The following is a 10037-nucleotide window of genomic DNA, read 5'->3' as shown; positions in this document are numbered from 1 at the left end:
ATATATTAAATGCAAGTTTCTGAATCTAGGCAGTGCCCTTGCACATCTAATAATGCTCTGTTTGACCTTTTATCCAGAAAAGTCTTAATAAATAACTTAATGGAAAAGCTATATTTCCTTCCTGTACTGACAGTCACCTCAGACTCTGACTTTTGCCGTGGAACCTAGCCAAACCATCAGCCTGCTAGCATCACATTTACTCCAACAACCCAATCTTTCCTCATCTGCACACAAGAGAATAATTTTTCCTTTTGAATCAGATGCAGAGGAATATTCATGGGGTTCAAGCACTGAGCCTTTCTCAGTTCTCCAACCTTTGCGTAACTGGCACTGCTGAGAGAAGGAGCACGCAACTCGTGACATGGATACCATCACCTGCTCTCCTTTGAGATGGAGCTGACTGCAGTGCATCCTATCCAGGACTCCCAGAAGCAACTGCTAACAGGAAGGAAATGCTGTTTGGTAATGTACTGCTATATGACAGTTCATGTAAACACAGGTAAATTAGACAATGACATTAATAACCTTGATTGTTATTGATGTAATTAGAAAAAGAATTAGGATTTGCTGGTAAAATCTTCTTTGTTAGTATTGACTTCATCAGGGAAATAAGAGCAGACAAATATTTCAATATATTATTAAGCAGCTGAGCAACTCCCAAACCACAGTTATCTTAATGATGTGACAAGCATCAACTATCCTATCAAGCAGGTTCCCATAAATCAAAGAAGTAACCTATGTGACAAGTTTGTGATTAGGAAAAAACTAAAATATTCAAACTCCGTTGTGCAGACATGACCCGGATCCAAAATATATAGTGCTCCCTCTTTAGTAGCGAGCCAACTTGGATCCCAGTGCTATCCACCTCACCTGTCCAAGGTGTGAAGACTTCTGAATCCCAGGATTCCAAAAATCCTTTGTAACAAACATTGAAAATGCATCATCTCCACACCAAACAGCCTGGTTATCTTAGAAAACAAATTGTTCTAACCTAGTTACAATAGGTTGATATCTGAGGAAATAATGGTTATTTCCCTCTTCCTCATGCTTGAAATTACTGCTGTATTTCAGAAAGACCGAATGCAAAACCAAAGGCAACTATAGATACTTACGTACTACCACTACAAATCTGATGGTGTTTATGATCATCAATGAATGGGGAGAAAGTAAAATGCTGCTCTAAAACGCCAATGTTTGGGGTTTTTGTTTTTGTTTTGTTTTGTTTTGTTTTTTGAAGAAACAAAACTTTTATTTGCACATCGTGTTAAATGCAGTGTAAATTTCTACTTGTTCTGTGTGAGCAGAAAGTCCGATCTAAGGAAACTAATCTGGGCACCTTACTGTGGGAGAACCTGCAGTGTGAACTCAACTGAACTATTAGGCACTAAAGGAACACATGGGAGGGAGCCGCAGGGAATGGAGCTTGGTAAGTTCCACTGGTCACAGAATTACTTGTTTCTTTCTCAGTTAGGATTAGCCTCTATACAAGTGAATGGAAAAACTGTGAGAAACTCCAGCAGGTGACTTATTATGCAATGCAAAATTAAACACAGCCAATCAGATATACTTTCTATATCTTTTTGAAAGTACAATCCAGTGCCAGAAAGAAAAATCTTCATGTTTCCATTTATTTCCTGAAAACATTCCTTTTAAGACATCGTGAAAAAATGTGACACTTTTGCAACTATATTAATTCCTTTTACCAAACTGCAAATGCCACTTGCATAGAGAGGAATGAAAGCATGAGGCAGATGCAGAAAATTGCTCTATTTGCTACTAGCAGAGCTATTTATATGTTGACAAACAGTTGTGCCAAGAGCAGATGGATATTTTCTAGTATTGAAGAACTGCTAATTGTGCGCTGCTGTTCCTCTCAAGTTCATGGGGAAAAACCATTGGTGTTCTGCAGAGCAAGGCATGAAGAAACCAGTTCAAACCGTGCATTTGGCAAAGCAGCCAACACCTCCTAGGACGGCGTGGAGGATGCCCTGGAGCAAGAAGATGCTCAGCCAGATGTCAGCTTAGCAACTCTCAGCAAAGCATGACCACGAGGAGCAGCACTTTGCAAATCTTCTGCAAGTCCTTCACACAGGCATACAAATAAGGCAGAAGCATTCAGTGCTGGGGCTGATAAGCAGCATATGCCAATAAAGAATTTACAAAGCCATTTTGGCTACCCGTGTCTCACCCATACTTTAATTATGTGAAAACATAGATATGCTTGTCCTAATGTACTAGAATGATATGCAATTAATCTGACATGGAAAAGGCATCTGTCTGTAAATCTCATCTCTGTTATCTCATCACTGCTTGTTTGTTTATGAGGCTGAAGCATGCACTGTATGCTCACAAGATGTTCAATCACATTGGCACCAGGAGGAAGAGTGAAGGCAGATAAAGAGCAGGAACCTCTTTCACGAACTGAATTGCTCCTACCCAGCCCATGGTTAAAAAATAAAGAAAAAAATGCCCCGTACTCTGTGTCTTGATATCCTTGTATGTATCAGTACTAAAGTACAATTTAGTTACCTTAAGAAAGTCTTAGACCTGATTTATCTATGAGACACACTTCACAACACAAACCAATTTTGCTGTAGTAATACCATGTCAATATTTCCTGACAGAAGACAAATGTTGTTATTATTTTGCCACTTCTTACCTTTGTAGAAGTTTAGAATTTTACAAAATGACTCTTCTTTACATGTCAAAATGGTAAGTTGTTGGAAAGGGGAAAAAAATTGAAGTCACTCATATCTATTGACAGGGATGGATTCTGCAGCAGGGTTAAAAATGATTTGGACACAATATTGACATTTAAAAATATTAAAAGGAAACCCTATTTTTAATAGATACCTATATAAATGGGAGGATAAAACAGAAAAAAAAAATAACAGAACTGTTTTTTGATGTATCCTGTGGTATGAAAAATGATTTATCTGTAGCTCTCTGTTGGAGCTCTTTGTGCAAATACGCGTGGACAGACATTCCTCTCCACAGTGGTGATCTGAAAAATCAGCCTTTCTTCTGCGTTCACCTTCTTCTTTCCCCTCCGCTGCACTATGAGAGACATAATGCATGATCTCTACTTTCTATTCACTTTAATATTTTAAAACTGATGCAAACTGCCCCTGCACGCTACGTTTGCTCAGCATAAAATGCCTCAAGAAGCACAGCTAACAGTTTCATCTTTAGGCAGGTTAAAGGAAGGGATAAAGCACGGGGACTCAGAGAGAGAAAACCAGATGATTGTATTCACCTCATTAGCAACTAGTCAATTGGGACTTTGCTTTAGAACACTACATGGTCAGTTTGGGCCTTTACAGAACAAATCCATCCAATTACTTTTTAATCTAGACTGTTTACAAAAATATGCATTCCAACATTATAGATGAGCTAGCAGCAGTTTGTAGATTTCTTATGGAACGTCCCACACTAGAGTTTGGTATTTAAGCCTCAAGGGTGCTAAGCTGAGCTACCAGTGAGCAGAGTGAAGGAATGTGGCTTCAGAGATGCTGAATAACAGAGACAAATAGCGGCTGTACAGCATCTGTATTTGACTGAATTATGCAGAAGAGCTTCAAAAATCTTCTGGCTTATGAAATAGAAAGACCTCAAAGGTCGTTATCAAATTTAAACAAAGCCACATTATTTATGCAAACATTCACACACTTTTTTCTTTAGCAATCAACTGGCTCAGTTTTAGCTACCAAAAAAAAAAAAAATTAAAGACCAGAAGAATGCTGGGTATTTTATTTCAAACTGAAGACCACAGAGCAGAAGTCTGAACATTTTCACTTATCTAAGAACCAGCTGCACTGAAATGGGTTTTATTTATATTGCAACAGCAATACTTACGTTAAACTGATATGAAGGAAGAATTAGGTCATATGTTTAAGTTCATTTTCATGCTGATTATTTTGTTATGTTTCCCTAATTCCAAGCTGTTCAAATAACTGTGTGTTGTTATTTCACACTGCAGCGGTTGTACACACGATCTATCAACTCTAGAATAAAAACAAATGTAATTGAACTTGAGTACTACGTCTTCATTTTACCTCAATCCTATGCATTCCATAAGCTGAACCCTAAAAGCTGTTGCCTTAAAGATAAATTACCCTACACTTAATCCGAAGATTGTGCAAGAACACAAAATTACAGCATTTCAAAGAATTGAACATTATTATTTTTGTTTCTCTTCCCTACTTCACTCCTTGCACTGGCAGGATGTCCCACAGAGAACCCTGCATGCTTTCTCAGGCATGAGCTGAGGGTCAATGGAAAGCAGTGCATATTCCTGTTAGATTACCATGCTTCTTTCCTTCTTTATTTTCCACCAGAGATGCTAAGCAGATGATTTTGTGAAAACTTATGGATCCATTTAATTTGAACCATGCCACATGTTCCTCCATCTCCATCGTAAATTGCTCGCATGAAGCTGAGCACATACATAACAATTCTCTGTTCTGAGCCACCGAATTATGTGTTAAATTCACTGGCAGTTTTTCCTGTGTTCACGTGGATTTTAAAAACTACCGGAGAGAAATTAAACACTTGTTTTCATATAAAACAAAATAAGATCTGGCAAGGTGACTCGTGCTGCTGTGATACACGACATCTTCCCCTTTGCTGAAGAGAATTTGATTAGATTTGGGGGGGTGAGGGGGCGTGGATTGAACCCCTTGGCCTTTCCTCTACTGCTACAATCCCACCCCATGCTATTTTGAAGTACACAGAGCAATGCTACCAGATAATTTTTGCTATTAGCATTTATTTTCCATAAGGGGAAAAAAAAAAAAAATAGCATGGATTTGTATAGCAACTGGGTGTGAAAATACTACTTTTTCTGTGCACATAAAATGTTTGTGGAAGTTAAAATTTTTGCACACCAAAGATTAGAGAAAATAATTTATTATTTTCTTTTTAGATGAGACAGCATATACCATGTACAATCATTTCATTATTGAGGTTCCTACCAATTACCATTCACATAAGACAGATGTGATTTTCTATTTCCATGTTTTATTTGCTTGCAAAATGCGTTCCAAAAACCCAGCTAAGACAGAAAGGAGCTTGCATTCACATCTTCAGAGAAGAAACTTGTCTGTGTCTCCCATTTGTTTTTCTAACAATCACAAACCCCCACAGTGAAATTACTGCAAGTTTTCTGTACAGCTGTGTCTGCACACACAAAACGTCATTCCATTCCTAGACATCAAAATTATACTACATATATATATATATATATACACCACATGTACCTGCAATTTTACTACACTATTTCTAACCTCCTCAAGTTAACATTCTTCACTCCCCACCAATCTTAGCCTATTTATTGCTATATAGGAACCAGTTCTCTCTGACACACGGAACAATTAATTCATGCTGCCAAACACAAGAGGAATGTAATGCTTTTTCAAATATCAAATCAGTCCAATTTCATTTAGACTTAAATGATTCTTCTGGTCTCTCTTCATGTAGATACCTCGGCAGTCAATTAGCATTGTCACTTTTAATCTGTAATACTCAGATATTGGTCATTTCCCATTAGAGTCTTATTAAATAGATTCTTATGGCCAAATAGAACCTTCTGCAGTGTAATATCTGAGGAGAGAAATCTGACAGTCATTATGCAGCTGGCATTTACTAAAAGGTTAGATATTGCAGATAACCTTAATCACAAATTACACTGCATGTCAGTGAATTAGCTCGCAGCTTCACAGTTCCACCTAAACAGCCAAGCTTTCCATCCACATGCTCTTAGATCATTACTCAGTTAAACTTAATCATCAAAACATTTCCTAAGTAAAATGTTTTCTCAGCTTTAAAGCATCAGACTTTACTTCAGACATTCACCTCACTCACTAAATGGGAAAACCCATTTCAGATCTTTGGATTCCACTGCCTGTAAGACCAAATTCCATTCAGCTGTAGACCCCCAGCTAGATGCAGCTGTGCTTCCCTCATCCCACTGATGAGAACCCATCACTATTTAAGCTGCCTAGGCTAAGCAGATTCTTTTGGGTGATCCTACACAGGTCTCATTTACAGGGCTGAAGGGGAGAGATGTTTTTCTACAGCTTCTTCAGGTAGGCTTAATTAGAAACCAATGCTTCTCACAAACATCTTGCTTTTTCTTTGAATGTAAAGACAACCAAATGCTGAAGTTTAGTCTCATAGGGTTTTGCTAGAAAGGAGTTCTTCCTGTCTCCTTTAAATAAAGGGCAACAAGGGCATTGATTCTACCAGCTTTGGAATCTATGGGATCATTGACATAACAAGGATTCAGCCTTCCCACTATTGCTGATTTAATGTACTCTCAGATCTTTATGGGATATGAACTTAAAAACACTAAAGTTCTGTAAAGCAACTGAGAACTCCTTCCAGAATAACTTAACCCAAGGAACAACATGTTGGCCAGGAACAACAGGTGGGTAAGTAAATAAATTAATATATTTCAACCTATGGCTCTACAATGGGAGTTAAGCAAATGAGGTAACAAAACCAGAATGTAGTAATCTGGTGATTAAAGTCAATAGAAACACATTGACTAAATGTAAAAGAGTAGATTTCAGCTACCAAAGTGCCCCAGCTGTTACAAGTCCGGAACATTCTTGCCCAAAGGAGGTGCGCTTTGCAGGATGTGGACTAGCTGAGTGGTTAACAGGATACAACCTGTGCCTGCTGAAGTGTGAAGATTTGTCTTTGCACCTAGGCTATGTTTTTAAAGAGACTTCAGTGTCCTGAGCAAGCACTTTTTGAAGTGTTAGTAACTGGAGGAAAGCACATTACCATCACAGTTTTAGTATTATTGTTTCCCATGGACAATGTTTCACTTGTAGACTTTTGTAACCTTATAAACCTCAACAACTGTAGTATTTAAAAAAATTTTAAAAAAAGTTTTCTATGTTTTGGGATAAAGTTGGAAAAACTTATTTTTCTTTTTGTAATGGGGAGCGGAAATGCTACAAGGAGGAGAAACTAAATGACCCGAGGCCAAATCCATGGCAAAATGAGGGGAAACAACTATGGCTCTACATGTTCTAATCCTTGCATCTCCTTTTCTAGTAAATTAATCGTTTAGGCAAAACTAACTCTCTATTAATTAGGTAGCATCAGTTACTGTAGTCATATATCACATTTTCATTAAGTAACTTTAACAAAATATCTGCCTCATTTTCAGCTGTGTATGTAGGTTTTTTCTACTTGGATTTGTTTAACTGATTGCTTGCCTGACCAATCCCACTGATGGTTTACACCTGGAAAAACAGCATCCACAGAGCTATGCTACAAACTGGCAGGCATCTCACTGTATGGAATAATTCAATGCCTCATTGAAAGAGAATTAGATGTGACTTCAGAGATCAGTGCCAAGAGAGTTTAGCAGTCTTGCATTCTAGTTGATGTGAATTGTAGAGACATGTAGCATTGATCAGCATGAGGTAAAACAAGACACCACAGAGGTCAATGTAAGCCATTCTATGTGGGTTTTTAATGGGTCATAGAAATGTGTGTGTTTGTCTATTGCTGAAATTCCTTCCAAAGCAGTTCTGTTTATACATTAATAAGGCTAAGAAATCAGCTGCTCAGGGGAGAAAAAACTGAAAAGTTGTTGAAAGCTCGTCATTAATTCTGATTGTTATGCTTACACATCAGAATAATTTCTTTTTATCATTAAGAAACAACAGTTTACCTGGGGAGTGGTGGTCAATGGCTCAATGTCTGGGTAGAGATTACTGACAAGTGGTGTCCCTCAGGAGTCAGTACTGGGACCAGTGCTCTTTAGTATCCTCATTGATGACACTGACAGTGGGATCAAGTGCTCCCTTAACAAGTTTGCTGATGACACCAAGCTCTGGGGTGTGGTTGACATGCCTGAGGGATGGGATGCCATCCGGAGGGATCTAGATGGGCTTGAGCAGTGGGCTCAGGTGAACATAATAAGGTTCAATAATACCACGTTCAAGGTCTTTCTGTTAGGATGTCTGCAAGCACAGGAGATGAGGATGGAGAAACATGGAGAGAAGCCCAGCTATGTTCTTGCTGTCCTTGTGGACAGCAGAGTCCCATGCCCACAGCCATACTCATGTGCAAAGCTCACTGCCACAGAGAATTGCCCTGTGCAGTAACCCAGCTCTGCTTCTATGTTGCTGTGCAGTAAAAGGCAAATCCCTTCAGCCCATGTGGTAACCAGAATGCATTGCTTTGTGTGCAAGTAATACAAATATTACACAGCTCACTATACGAAATGAGAATGAGAGACTAAGCTCTAATACCCGTGAACAAACAACCACTGTTTTGCTAAGTTGCGCAGAGAGGATTGCAAAGAACAGGAAACTGTGGTAATTTAATATAGATTTCTATTTGGAACGTTATGATACCTGTAGAATACTTTAGTAAATTACTGATGTCAGTTGTATTTCTCTTTGAGACTAGGGAAATAGGTTATTGGCACAATAAAACATCTAGAGGCATTTAAAATGTCAGTCTAATAGCAAGAACCAGTAAGGCTTTTAATTACCTTCTGTGCAATTTTTTTAATTGCTTCAGTGGCTGCAGTGCTTAGTGAATTCCTGACAGAGCAGCTGCAACTGACTTAATTTAAAACATTTCGGAAGCACTTGTAAGATGTATTAAGAAATATCATAGAAATCCCAGGAATTATGTGGGATCTTCTGTCTAATGCATGTGAAGGAATCTTGGGCTTATTTTGCACTGTGGGTAAGGATGTTTTGATCAGCTTGAATACATATCCATGCTGGCATTCCCCTGATCTGGGTAGAAGGCTGCATTTCATGGGAACTATGCTATGTTGCTCTGCTCCCTGATGGCAGCAGTGGGGAAAAGAGCAGAGGCTCACAAAAAGACTGAATGCTAGGAATAGGATCAGGGTTGCTGCAGATCAACAAGAACTTACTGATCTTACTGACCCACTTGCTGCTCTTGAGAACAAACTGGGGTGTGTTTTGTTTCCTCAGGAAAGAAAACTATCCCATCAATAGGAAATAAAGCAGGTGAAATGTTTCCCCTAACACAATTTAATTTACAAGAAATGGCACTCTCCATCCAAAGACTGTCCACACTGATCATAGAGAGGAAGCTGAAGAATAAATAACTGAGTTTGTTGTTTGCTTGTTCATTTTCCACAGCTGAGATGTGAAATCGCCTCATGAGCTGGAGATGCTGCATGGAAACAGAACCTCTTTGCCACAGCTGTATGCTATCCATGGTAAGAAAATGGCACCTGGGGAACACCATTTCATTTTCCCTTAAGCGTTTAGGGCAGGCTGTACCTGGCCACCATCAAAGCAACAGATCCTCCAGCCTTGGTCAGTCAGCTTGGTTCAGTCACTTGGGCACCACTGTTCCATCTCCCTCGCTGCACTGCTGTAACATCAAAAAAACAGCAGAAGGGAGGTCCAGCTGTTAGCCCAGTGCTGGGAAGCCTGGCATAGGGAGGACAGGAGAGGAAGAACCACAGTAGAACATCAACCTGTGGCTCTCCATCAGGGCAAAACCATATGCTTTCAGGTTTATTTCATACTACACTGCACTCTGTTAATAAAACGGACTTCTAATCCATTTGGAAAACCACACGGGGCACAGATCCATCTCACAAACCTCTGCTTCCCTCCTGGGGCTTATCTTGATTAGGCTGTAAAAATGCATCATTGAAAAGAATTAGCCAATAAGTTCTAGATTTTTTTCCAAAGGTTGTTTTTACCCTACCAAAGCATGGCGGTATCATATTCTGACAAGCATATGGCTAAAGCAAGCTATTTTGCTATTAAAGTCATAGGGAATGTTTTCTGCTCTCACACACACAAAGAAATGTAAACCTCAATCACTGTGCACAAACCAGCAGTATGTAGTTAATGCCAACAAACACAGTCAGGACAAATTTTTCCAACATGGTGATTATAAGGACACATCACGGAAGCAGGAAAGAGTGAAATAGTGCTTAATCCAGCACATTGAATCAGGTTGGCATTTAATGTCATGAAACAGGACAATTCATCAGAAATTATTAGACTTCTCAT

The 10037-nt window shown here is 39.0% G+C and overlaps 1 long non-coding RNA gene across 1 annotated transcript; it reads left to right on the top strand.

The window, feature by feature from the left end:
* The first annotated feature begins 260 nt into the window (after positions 1-260).
* Positions 261-2476, top strand: LOC146760053 (uncharacterized). The gene is made up of 3 exons (XR_014948185.1): positions 261-462; positions 1305-1426; positions 1910-2476. It is a non-coding gene; the product is annotated as an uncharacterized LOC146760053 (long non-coding RNA).
* The last annotated feature ends 7561 nt before the right edge of the window (positions 2477-10037 follow it).

This window comes from Coturnix japonica, chromosome 7 (genome assembly GCF_054131305.1).
Source record: "Coturnix japonica strain WE chromosome 7, WE-NBRP24, whole genome shotgun sequence".
Classification (NCBI taxonomy): domain Eukaryota; kingdom Metazoa; phylum Chordata; class Aves; order Galliformes; family Phasianidae; genus Coturnix; species Coturnix japonica.
Note: the sequence above shows the minus strand (reverse complement) of the source record. Positions and strands in the feature narration are given on the sequence as shown.